Source organism: Beta vulgaris, chromosome 4 (genome assembly GCF_026745355.1).
Source record: "Beta vulgaris subsp. vulgaris cultivar EL10 chromosome 4, EL10.2, whole genome shotgun sequence".
NCBI lineage: Eukaryota > Viridiplantae > Streptophyta > Magnoliopsida > Caryophyllales > Amaranthaceae > Beta > Beta vulgaris.
In genome coordinates this window covers 7,059,879-7,071,921 of record NC_079205.1, presented here as the reverse complement: position 1 = coordinate 7,071,921, position 12,043 = coordinate 7,059,879, and positions in this window count along the sequence as shown.

Below are 12,043 nucleotides of genomic sequence, written 5' to 3'. Positions count from 1 at the left end.
CGAAATCAAAATTCAGATAAATAATCAATACATGTTGATGAGGTCAACAACATAATCAGTTACCCAAACTCATTTCCCATGAAATTTAGATATCCTTCTCCACCCAATCCGATTGTAATAAGTCTGATCATTTTATGCAGTGCAATTCCACGATCTATGCGTGGAGTTGATGGTCTATCCAAAGCCATAAAATCATACATATCCTGGAGCCATGAGCAGATGGATTGAGTATCAGAAAATACCTTTTAAGCCAGCTAACTAAAGCAAATAATAACAAAGAATCACAAAAAGAAAGGAAAAGGAAAGAAAGCAGGCTCATTTCCCTCACCCAAGTAACTGATTGATGAGCTCCCTAATGCTGTGAATTGTGATGCTTGACCTGTGAATTGTCATATATAATTCTAATTCAAAATATGAATACTGCTATAATATATAATACTATCAATCTAATCTAATGCATAACCCAATTTTCTCATTTGGAATGTCTGAACTTACTTTAATTTCATTTTTCATTTTTCATTTGGAAACACATTTTAACAATGATTTAAGACCACCTGTCGTTGTTGATCACACCCAAGTTAGATTAAAATGATCTCAACTTGGTGATAGAGCCGTCCAGACGCGAAACTTCCAAAAAGATCCTGTATGCTTTTCCTTTCTACACATATCGACGGGGAGAGGATGTAGTCACCAACTTCCAAGGTCACTGGTATAATGCGCATGCCCTTCTGGTGGAGAACATTTAGGAGGCTGCTCATAAACTCTCTCATGTCCACTGATGATTGTGGCTCAATGGGAGAATTTACACCCAGAAGATGATCATCCTGACAAAAGCAAAGCGCAAGACACAAAATAAGTGTTCAATTACAGTAATCAGAAAAAAGGGGTCTGCAACACATTTCATGTTAACATCAAATCTCACATCATACAGAAAAGCTTCCCTGCTATGCATTAATATGGGTTTCATAGTTTTTTCTTGGGAAAAAAACATTGAAGTTGACTGTATCAACGACGTTTCAAAAGGTAATGACAAACGCCGCCGCACCTGAAGTTCGATTTTGAGAAGGATTTTCAGAAGGATTTTCGAGGATTTCCATGGTGAGGTCGGGGGTTCGATTTTGTTGGTCAAGTCGACAGTTCGATTTTGTACGTTGGTGAGGTCGGCAGTCAGATTTTCAGAAGTTCAGATTGTTTTGTTCTTCAGATTTTAGGAGTTTCTTCAGATTTTTTGGTTTTTTTTGTTTTGCTTGCACCTATTGCTGTATTGGTTTTCAGAATTTTCCATTGTTTTGTTTTTCAAAATTTTTTTTAGGAGGTCGGGATTTTTTTTTTTTAGGAGTTCTTTCAGAATTTTTTGTTTTGGTTTTCAGATTGTTTTGTTTTTGGTTTTTAGATTTGTTAGGAGTTGTTTCAGATTGTTATTTGTCATTTCTTTTAAGTTTGTTGTATTTTTTGGTAATTATTGTAAGACTATGATGTTTATTGAATATATGAATTTAATGGATAGTTTATTGGAGTTATTTTTGTGTTGTAATTTTTGTTGAGAATTAATGTAATATTTAAATTTCAAAAAAAAAAAACTTAAGTAGTTCATCAAATGTCTAAAAAATTATATTCGAACTCAAATTAAAGTATGTGTAAGCTACAAAATTGAAATTTATAAACTTATAGTAGTGAAATTAGTCATTACCTAACCTTGAATTTTTATGGAAGATTCAACTTTCTTCAATTTCTTTTCTCTGACTTTTATAGTAGTGAAATTGTGAAAATTGTCTTTTATGAAAATTCAGTTTATCAGTTCTCAATTTTCTATTCTCATAAACAATTATTTTCAACTCAATTTAGTTCAGTTCAATTCAATTCAGTTCAGATATTTTAATCTGAAACCAATTTGATTCAACTTGATATAATTCGAATAGTACCTAAACCCGACATCTGATATAATCCGAATCCGCCACAATCCGATATTGAAAGATCCGAAATCCGTGTTGCCAGAAAAAAGACTATCCGAAATCAAAATAATATCAACCCGTAACAATCGTCTATAGAATAGGACCTGTCAATGTAAATGAGTGAATTTAACATATTTTTTTAACCTTACATTATTAAATTTTTAATAAAAAAAAGTAGATTATTATTGGAATTTTAATATCTAGAATATACTATTGTTTATTTGTGGAACTTGTGAGTGTGTCGCTATGAAATATTATATGACACTAAATACATGGCTTTAGAGACAACTAACTAAATTTGATGCTAAAAAACTTGGCTTTAGAGACAACTAAATTCATGTGACGTTAAATACATCGCTTTAGAGACAACTAACTACAGTTGATACTGAAAAATAGCTTTAGAGACAACTAAATTCATGTGATACTAAATACATGACTTTAAAGACAACTAACTACAGTTGATGCTGAAAAGAAATGGCTTTAGAGACAACTAAAGTCATGTGACGCTAAATACATGGCTTTAGAGACAAATAACTACAGTTGATGCTAAAAAAAATGGCTTTAGAGACAACTAAATTCATGTGATGCTAAAAATATGGATTTAGAGACAACCAATATTCATGTGATGCTAAAAACATGATTTTAGAGGCAACCAACATTCATCTGATGCTGAAATGTATCTTTAGAGGCACCATAATATACTTGACACTAAAAACCATATAATTTAGAGGCAACCATGTTTATGTGATGGTAAAAGGGGGTTTTAGAGGCAACTCGGTCAAATGATGTGCCTCTATAGCCAATTTTTTTTGTAGTGTATTTTTCGAGAATTTTTCACATATTCGTAAGTTAATAAAGTCAAAGCATGTCAATTTTGAGTCGAAAATATCAACCTCAACCTAACCTGTTTAATTTAGAAAATCGGTCAAAGTTCCAACCCTAACCCGCTTATTTTGGGTTAGGTTCGGGTCATATTTCGTATTGAGTTAGCTTTTGCAAAGCCTACATAAAGTAGTGACATTATAATTTACCCTGTATAGTAAATGTAAATTAACAAAAAAAATTAAGGAGAAAAATACATTTTTCAATTTAGTTTATTAGAAAAAGAACTTGTAACTCATCTTATCAAATAGACAATAAATTTCATTTATATTGTAATATATAATTGAAATATATATTGTAATGTATAAATTTTTCTTCTAATATATATCTCAGAATTGAATATAGAAATATCTTACACGATATTATGATCTTGTAATGTCAATAGTCTAAAATGGGTTTAACCTTAAACAAAAGAACTAAATGGGCTTGTTATAAAAAATGATATGATATTGTACTGAGAATAGTCTAAAATTGACTTACAACCCGTGCGATGCACTATAATGAAATATAAAATATCTATAATAATCAGTATTATTGTTACTATTATCCATATAAATGATCAAATGGTACTAAGTTAAAAGCACATACATTGCATAGTTTAATTTAATCAACTTAAGTAACATTTAGTGGTCAAACTTACTTGTCTCAAACTCGCTTTAAGCTCACGTAAATTTTCTTAAAATGAATCTAATTATTTATATCAATATCGTTACATATGAAAAAAATGTCTATCCCCCCTAGATAGCATGGTTTTCATTTGCGGGTCAGCAAAATATATGATGATAATTAATATTAATAACATATATCTAAGAAAAAAATGGAAATCCAAAATATTTCAATTTAGAAATTTAATATTTTTTAATATTTACATTAGAATCATGAAGTGATCATACACAACTAACTATTGAAATAATTTAAGAAAAATATAAATGAGAAATAATTTATATCTTCACTATTTGAGAAATAATTTACATTAAGATTATCTGGACCTGTGCATAATGCACAGGAATTTTTTTTAGTTCTTAAATAGTTTTTTTATTTCAAAATTATTGGAATGACTACATTTAAAATTGAAAGATTATAAATTGTAAATTTTATATTTCATGATATAATCTTTTCATTAGGGCTGTCATAATTAAAGCGGACCCAATATGATAATCCGACTTCAATCTAACCTCAAAATTTCGGGTTTGGGTTAAAATTTTCGACCTGAAACAAAAAATGGGTCGGCCCAATCCAACCAGAAAAAATAATGTGTTAGGTTCACGTTGAATTGTTGAACCTCAAAACAACCCAAATAATCTGATTTAAAAGTGGGGTCAAATTCAAGTCAGGTCAACCTGAAATAAACCTTACTTTTGTAATTTTTATAACCTATTTTATGTTTATCTAACTTGTATTAGACCAAATCGGTTTCTTGAATCTTCAAAATTTGATTAAGTTGACATTTGAATTCAAGTCTCACTCAATGTGTTGAATTATTGCAATGATTAAATTTAAAGTCAGATCATTTTTGGTTGGTTTTCGGGTCAACTTGAAACCGAAAAAGGTCGGGTTCAAATTCTGATTTTCGACCTGAAATCATAATCAAGTCAGGTTTGGGTTAGGGGTAAGTGACCCGAAATAGAAATCAGGCGAACTTGAAATTAACCCAACTCGAACTGATTGTTACCCCTACATTATTAATGTAGACAAACAACACGTAAAGATAATTATTGTATACTACTATACTATCTAATAATAATATACTTTACTAGAGTAATAATTAAGCAATATAAAAAGTTGTGAAAATTATCTATCCTGCAACACCAAAATAAATTGTCTACATTATAAATCAAACCCTACGACTAAGGGTGTGTTCTCTTCCGTATAAAACAACTAAATTGAACTAAAATGAATTGAACTGAATTGATTGCAACTAAACAGAACTGAATTGAACTGAACTGACTGCAACGACTAAATTGAACTGAACTGAATTAAATTAACTTGACTAATAGTAATGATAATAAATAAATTAGGAACTGAACTAAACTAAATTGAATTGATTATAACTAAATTAAACTGATTGGAATTGAACTGAACTAAACTGAAAATATGTTGGGAAGAACAGGCCTAAGTCTCAATTAATATCGATGTTAAAAGCCTTCAATTTTAATATTGATGCAACTGTTTTTTTTTTCCAAGGAATAATATATGATGCAACTAAAAGTACTCTAAAAGTTGAAAATAAAGCCAATGAAGAGCTACCAAAAGAAAACGGGAAAATTAAAATATAGTATGAAGATTGAAGACATATGTCAAGGGCTATCAATTTTCTATCCCCTAGTCGCCCTCTGTCTTTTGCCTTCTTCCTCCTTTCTTTTGCCTCCATGGCTCATGGGTATGATTATTGTTACAAAATTCCAGATCGTCAATCTACCGCTTTAAACTTATTCTTCCCTCTCGGTTCAAAATTGCCAGTTTCTCTCTTCTCTTCTTTTGTTCTAATTTCTCTTATGAACCCAAATATCTCTAACCTTCTCTCTTCAGTTCTCTCGGATCAGCTCAACTTTTTACTTGATTTTAGCTCAAAAGATTTAAACAACAAAACCTATTGCATTATCTCAATTTTGTGAGTTCATTTTTTTAAAATTACGTGTTTGGTTTCAATCTTGCTGGTTGCTTTCTCTTTACTCATTATGAGTATATGACATGGAGAAGAGTTTGCTTTCAATTTTTTTAACAACAAAACTTATTGCTTTCTCTCTCTTTAATTTTTGCGAGTTCTAGATAGAGGTTTGAAAGAATAAGTACTATATGTAAATCATTGGCAAATGTTTGAATTTATCTAATGGTTATGATCAGTTTTATAGGAGGTGGGCGAAATCTTTATAAGTGTAAATCATGCATCGATCGATCCTATAAAATAATTATAAATAATTAGAATTTTATGTTTGACACTCTCCTTAAAAAGAAGTAGGATTTTATGTTTGACACTTTCCTTAAAAAAATTAGGATTTCATTATAGACTATGTAGTGGTGGTTATATTTGCATAGATCAAGTAATTTTAATGGGTAAATTAAATTATAAATTAATTGAATTTAGGGAATTTTAATTGATGCATTAAAAAAATAGCATTTAAAAAATATCTAAATTAAAGCGACAATTAAAAATAGCATTAAAAATTTACCAAACTTGGCAATGATCATAGAATTGATTAGGCATGATTTGGTGAGATTTGCACGGCAATTATATGGTGAGTTCAATGCCCATATATAGCAACCATGTTGCCACTTGTCCAAGAAATAAGTTGTGCTGACATGGCAGAAAATTCATTTGCACTTGACACGTGGATGGAAGAGATGTGTACATGACACATATGCAAATTTTTCTAGGTTTATATATATATAGATTAAAAGACGTGCGAAAAATTAAGAAATTGCATAGTATAGGGTTTGATCCCGAGACCTCAAGTACATATACTAAAGTTTTAACCACTAAACTAAGTTGTAATTAGTGTTATTAAAATAAAGTATTATATTAACAAATGAAATTTTTTCTTACCCGGGACATAGCCCGGGCCTAATAACTAGTATAGAATGAAAAGTTGTGCAGTGGTACCACGTAAACAAGCCAAATCTGCGATGGTACCATGTAGAGTATCCCTAAGGTTAAAATGTCAATCCAAAATTTATGCAACTACTTAATCATGAATTTTATTTTTAAATGCTTGCTTAACTGCTTTAATGTGTTGGGACTTCCAACGTAAAAACTCGAGTTAATTACATTTACCAGCAAATTTAAAGCCCAACAGTGAAAGCCCAGCAACTTCAAAGCCCAACAGTGAAAGCCCATCAAATTTAAAGCCCAACAGTGAATCGCCATTTATCAATGTCATAATGACTACAGCAGAAAGTTACCTTAACAATTTTTCCTGATAAAAAACCACTGCATGCAATTATGTTGATAAGTTCTTTGCCCATTAGTTGTGTATTATGTATGTACATCAGAATCACAATGCACCACTGCCCTCATGTTTAACGATCAACACTCAAGGTTCCACAAGCAAGATCCAGAAGTAAAGGTGAGTTTTACGTACAAAGCGAAGATGATCACAAAAAGTTCTCAAAAGACGATCAGCTTTTTCATAATAACCTTAATGTAGCAACGCCAAATTACCAATCGTCCGTGACATTGGGCCAATCCTTCAAGGGGCTCAAACAGCTCGTACGCAAGGCTGACAAAAAAGGTGTAAAAGATATGATGATGATATAATCTTATGGAAACCTTACATAGGTTGACGAAATATACAGATATACACAGAAAAATGAAGAGAGATAAATGGGCTCAAATTGAGTTCACAGTACCAGTCCTGAAATCTTTGAAGTCTTCCTGCATTTGTTTCACCTTAATACGAGAACGAAGTAAATTAGAATCTGACTCAGAAAGTACACCATGACAACGGAAAGTAAAACACACGAGCGCACACATAAGAAATCCAGGTCAACAGGATTTACTACCTCCTCCTCAGAAATGACAAAATCTTTGGCGAAAAAGATTGCAAAGGCAAGATGTTCTGCTTCAACGGGCTCTTTCTCTGCAGGCCAACAAGAAGGGAAGTAAACATCATTTATTAAACTTTAGATGAAGAGAATGCACCCAAATCCCCCTTCATAAACAATTAAAAAATAAAGGTAAGAGCAAAAATTTACATAAAGAACATAAACCATACCAGCCTGGGCCAACATAAACGCAGTCATATATATATGATAAGGGGGATGACCATGAGCTTCAGCAGCAATTCTTGAGGTTAACTCATCCCCAAACACAGTACGTAGCCCTGCAGCATCACACAAGATAATTTGCTTTCAGAATTCAAGAGCAAGGGAATTAACCGTGAACACAGTGATAGAGATCAACTTGTACCCCATCCGCTCTTTTCAAAAGCCCATAAGAAATGATCCCTATTGATAAAACGACTCCCTTCAGCCCTACGTCGAAGTTCAACAACTTTAATCAAGCCCAATAAATCCACAGATGGACACTGTCCTACTTCTACCCTACGACGATATTCCTCAACTTTACTCATGTCCGATTCACCCGAAGGACCATCAAAAAACTCAATATCAAACAAGTGAATATATGGCATTACTGAAGAAAGAGCCTCTCTCTGAACCTGTAACAAAACAAGACTAATAGTTGAGAAACCTCACTCAAAAAGGAAAATAATTAATTACTGTTTTTATAACAGCCACCCTCAAGCTGATTAAACAACCAATAAAAAACATTACGATGCTAAACAAAATTAATACTAGAAAGGTTAAGCAAACATACCCTAAGTTTTTTACCCGAAAAAATTATCACGAAGTGCAATCTTATATCCTCATAAAAATCTTTAAATGACTTTATGCCTCGCACAAATAAATTCCTGTTTGAACTAACATCTAAGCCATAAAAGGCTTCAACATTAATTTTCTCCACAGCAATTTCGAACAGAAGATCTTGGAATTCAGTACTTTCCTCCGTAAGCATCTCTAACAGTAGAGACGTATATCGATCAACCTGCTCCAAAAAAGAAGACAACGTCATCTACAACTTTAATCTTCATTTCATAATCAACTATGTTAAACCTTAAAAACTTGCAACAAAATGAACTACTTCCTTAAAAAAAATGGAGTGACCAAAGCATCGAAATAAATGCCCTTCCTACAGCAAATTAACTGGAAAAAAAATGTTAAAATTTCATTACCTTAAGTACTAATTGAGAAATACTATGTGATAGAACCATTTGTGTTTTCACGCACATAGAAGGGAATTAAAAAAAGATGTGAAATAATTTATAGTTACAAAAAGGAAACTAGTTATTGACTTGCATACTCCCTCCAATTCAAAACATGTCATACTCATACTTAATTAGTTATATATTCTTAATATTCAAGCAAGCTTCAGCAAACACATATTATCGTAATATTCAAAAATAACTTTTACCGAATAACCAAAACAACTCTGCGCCTTTCTGATTGCGTGCTGAATGTCATCATCAATAGCAGTCTATAATAACAAATAAGGTACTCAAATTAATGTTGAAGATAACAGGAAACCTTGAAGACAACAGAAAAGCAGATAAAACATTGCTACCTTCCCACATTCCTCGTCATATTCATCGTACTCCGGACCCTAACATTAACAAAATAAGTCAGTAAATAACCATACGTGCGCTAAGGTTCATGTGGCAATTAAAATGTGTTAGATTTCAGTCTACCATCAGTTATAGCTCATTAAGCACTTCACCAAAATATCCATACTCCGTTTCTAGCTTTTTTAATGAAAATTATTAAGGGTGCATTATCTTCAACTTATGGGGATCTTATTTTATAAGATCAGATCTCATAAGATATCATCCCCTCACAAGATAAGATCTCAAAATTCAGACCAGACCAGATTCGATCCTATAAGTTGAAAGGAATGCACCATAATTGCAATTTAATAGGCAAAACTGCAAGAAAAAATTAAGCAAAGGAAAAACCAAAGCAATGACCCACCTTAAGTATATAGTAAACCCGAAATGTTATTTAACTATAGTAAATTGATTATGGGCACATTGATCGTGCAACATTCATTCGACCGCAGCAGGACAAGTCAATAGAAGATAATTACCCCAGCAAATTGGTCTTGAAAAATCCATTTACAATGAACTTCGTCGCATTATCATCATTGAAATTCCGATTCATTCCTTCACAACTTTTGCAGTGTTCTCACCAAAAGAACTTCACTGATCAGAAATTTGGCGTTCTTGCTACATCCCTTCACAACTTTTGCAGTATTCTCACCAAAAGAACTTCACTCATAAGAAATTAGGGGTTCTTGCTACAAAGTTCTCCCAATGATCACTTTGATTGGGGTTTAACAGCCTCGCGATACTTATTGTTAAACATCTTTATGACAATTTTAGTGAAATGGGAATTATGTTTCTTTCCGAATTAGATGTCAACAAAAAAACCGACGAAAGTTCTTTTATTTTCTCAGTCCATTAAAGCAGTCATCAAATTTTACTTGGTTTTAGTAATATTGATGGTGGCCTCTCATTATAACTAACTTTTCATTTACTTTTAACCAAAATATCCACACTCCATTTGCCCCTTTTCTGTTTATAGATTTTATCCAAAAAGTTGTAATCAAATGAATAGGTAATAAAATGAAGTTAAGACTATCTGTTGTAATCTAATGCAATACAATACTAAACTTCGGTACAATCCAAGACCTTTTTGAGTGACTAGACACTAGATCAACAAACTAACCAAACTAAAGGCAAATTTCACCAAATCACCATGCATGTTATGCTCCCTACCCTTCACAATTTAAAATGGAAATTAATCCTCATAATTCCACTTTCTTCAACCCTATTATGCAATAAACTATATTACCCTTCCCTGTTTCCAAGTTCATCACAAAGGCTCCTAACATTTTTTGGTAAATTACAGCAAATAAGGACCACAGGGACTAACATCATCCATTCACCCAGATTTATCAAGGAAAGAGGGGGAGAAGAAAAAAGAGATGAGAGGTGAGAGCGGAGAGACGTACCGAATAAGGCTTCCATTCCGGATGAATCCCATATCTCTGCAGGTCAAAAGTCAACATCAGGAGGAATGAAATAATCACACAGAAATTGTAACTCAATGTCTAATGCATCAAAACAGAAAAGCTTTACCGACAATAGAGTAGCAAGATCATATTCGTTCAAAAGAGAGTATATATCCAAATCAGATTTTTTACGAACAATCCACTTGCAAGCCTCATAAACTTGTTTCCTTTGAAAAAAAAAAAACAAAATCTGGGCACGCGACTACTTTCCCATAACTTTCAATCTAGGTTCTACAAATGATGATGACTGCACAGAAACTGGTGCAAAAGGTTTGAGCAAAACTGAAATCCTACGTGAAACACCAATAGTTCAGTTTTTGGGCACGCGGTTTTATACTGCCAAATAGGTTTGCCACATAGAGGGATGTGTAACAATCACAAGAAAAAATTAAGGAAAAGGGAATGAAGCTTCCTCCTCGTCCTGTGCCATTGCAAGAAACAAAAGCTACGTGTGAACATACATTGCTAGTTGCTAATACCAGTGTCATGCAAAACAAACAAAAGATAGCATGCAGTGCTAAATTCAACATAATCACAAACCATCTTTACAAATGGTTCGCATTTGCTTTCAAGTCCTTCCCAAAATTCCCTCCGTTGGCGATACACATTATGAGAATGATGCACCCGATACAGATCGTCCTGACATGTGACATCAATGTGGCATTAGCAATTGTTTGGTAAAGGAATGTTTGGTGATCTGTTATAAATAAGAAGAGCTAAAAATATCTATTAGCAGAATAGGAATGATAGACGTATGACCAGTAAGAGTAGCTCAAACACAAACACAGAGATACAGGAAATATATCCAATGAGAAGGGGGGGTTTGGTTGAGAAACGAGAAGGGGTGTTCTTAGCCGTCTGATGGAACATGGACGGCTCGGATTTGTGAACCAAGTAATCTCAACTTGATATTGAGAGATAAGAGAGAGAATGAATTTTATTGTAATAGAAATGTTCAGATTAGCTATTACAGAAGAAGAAAAGAACTATTTATAGTTGTGGTTGTTACAAACCAACTAACTGAATAACAGAATAACAAACCACTTATTTATTTATTTACATAATAGTCTTCATATTCCCCCTTCAAGCTGGACTTGGAGAGCATTGAACAAGGCCAAGCTTGGAAGCAAGAACATGATGTTGAGGACCTGGCAGTGGCTTTGTAAGAATATCAGCAAGTTGAGAAGAGCTGCTGACATGAACAATTTGAAGGAATCCAGCTTCTACTTGTTCTCAAACATAATGGCAATCCCTTTTTAAGTGCTTAGTTCTCTCATGGAACACTGGGTTCTGTGCAATATGCTCAGCAGCTTGGTTATCACAGTACATATAAATAGGTAGAGCAACAGGAACTTGCAAATCTTGTAAAAGACCTTCAACCCAAACAATTTCAGAAGCTGTGCTAGACATACTTCTATACTCTGCTTCAGCAGATGACTTGCTAACAGTTAGGCAGTTAGAGAAAGATCACAAGAAGAAGAGTAAAACAAACCCATGTTGAGAGTATGTTTCAGATATCTAACCACATACATAGCAGCCTGGAGATGGGGCTTTCTTGGACAGCTCAAAAACTAACTAAGGTGCT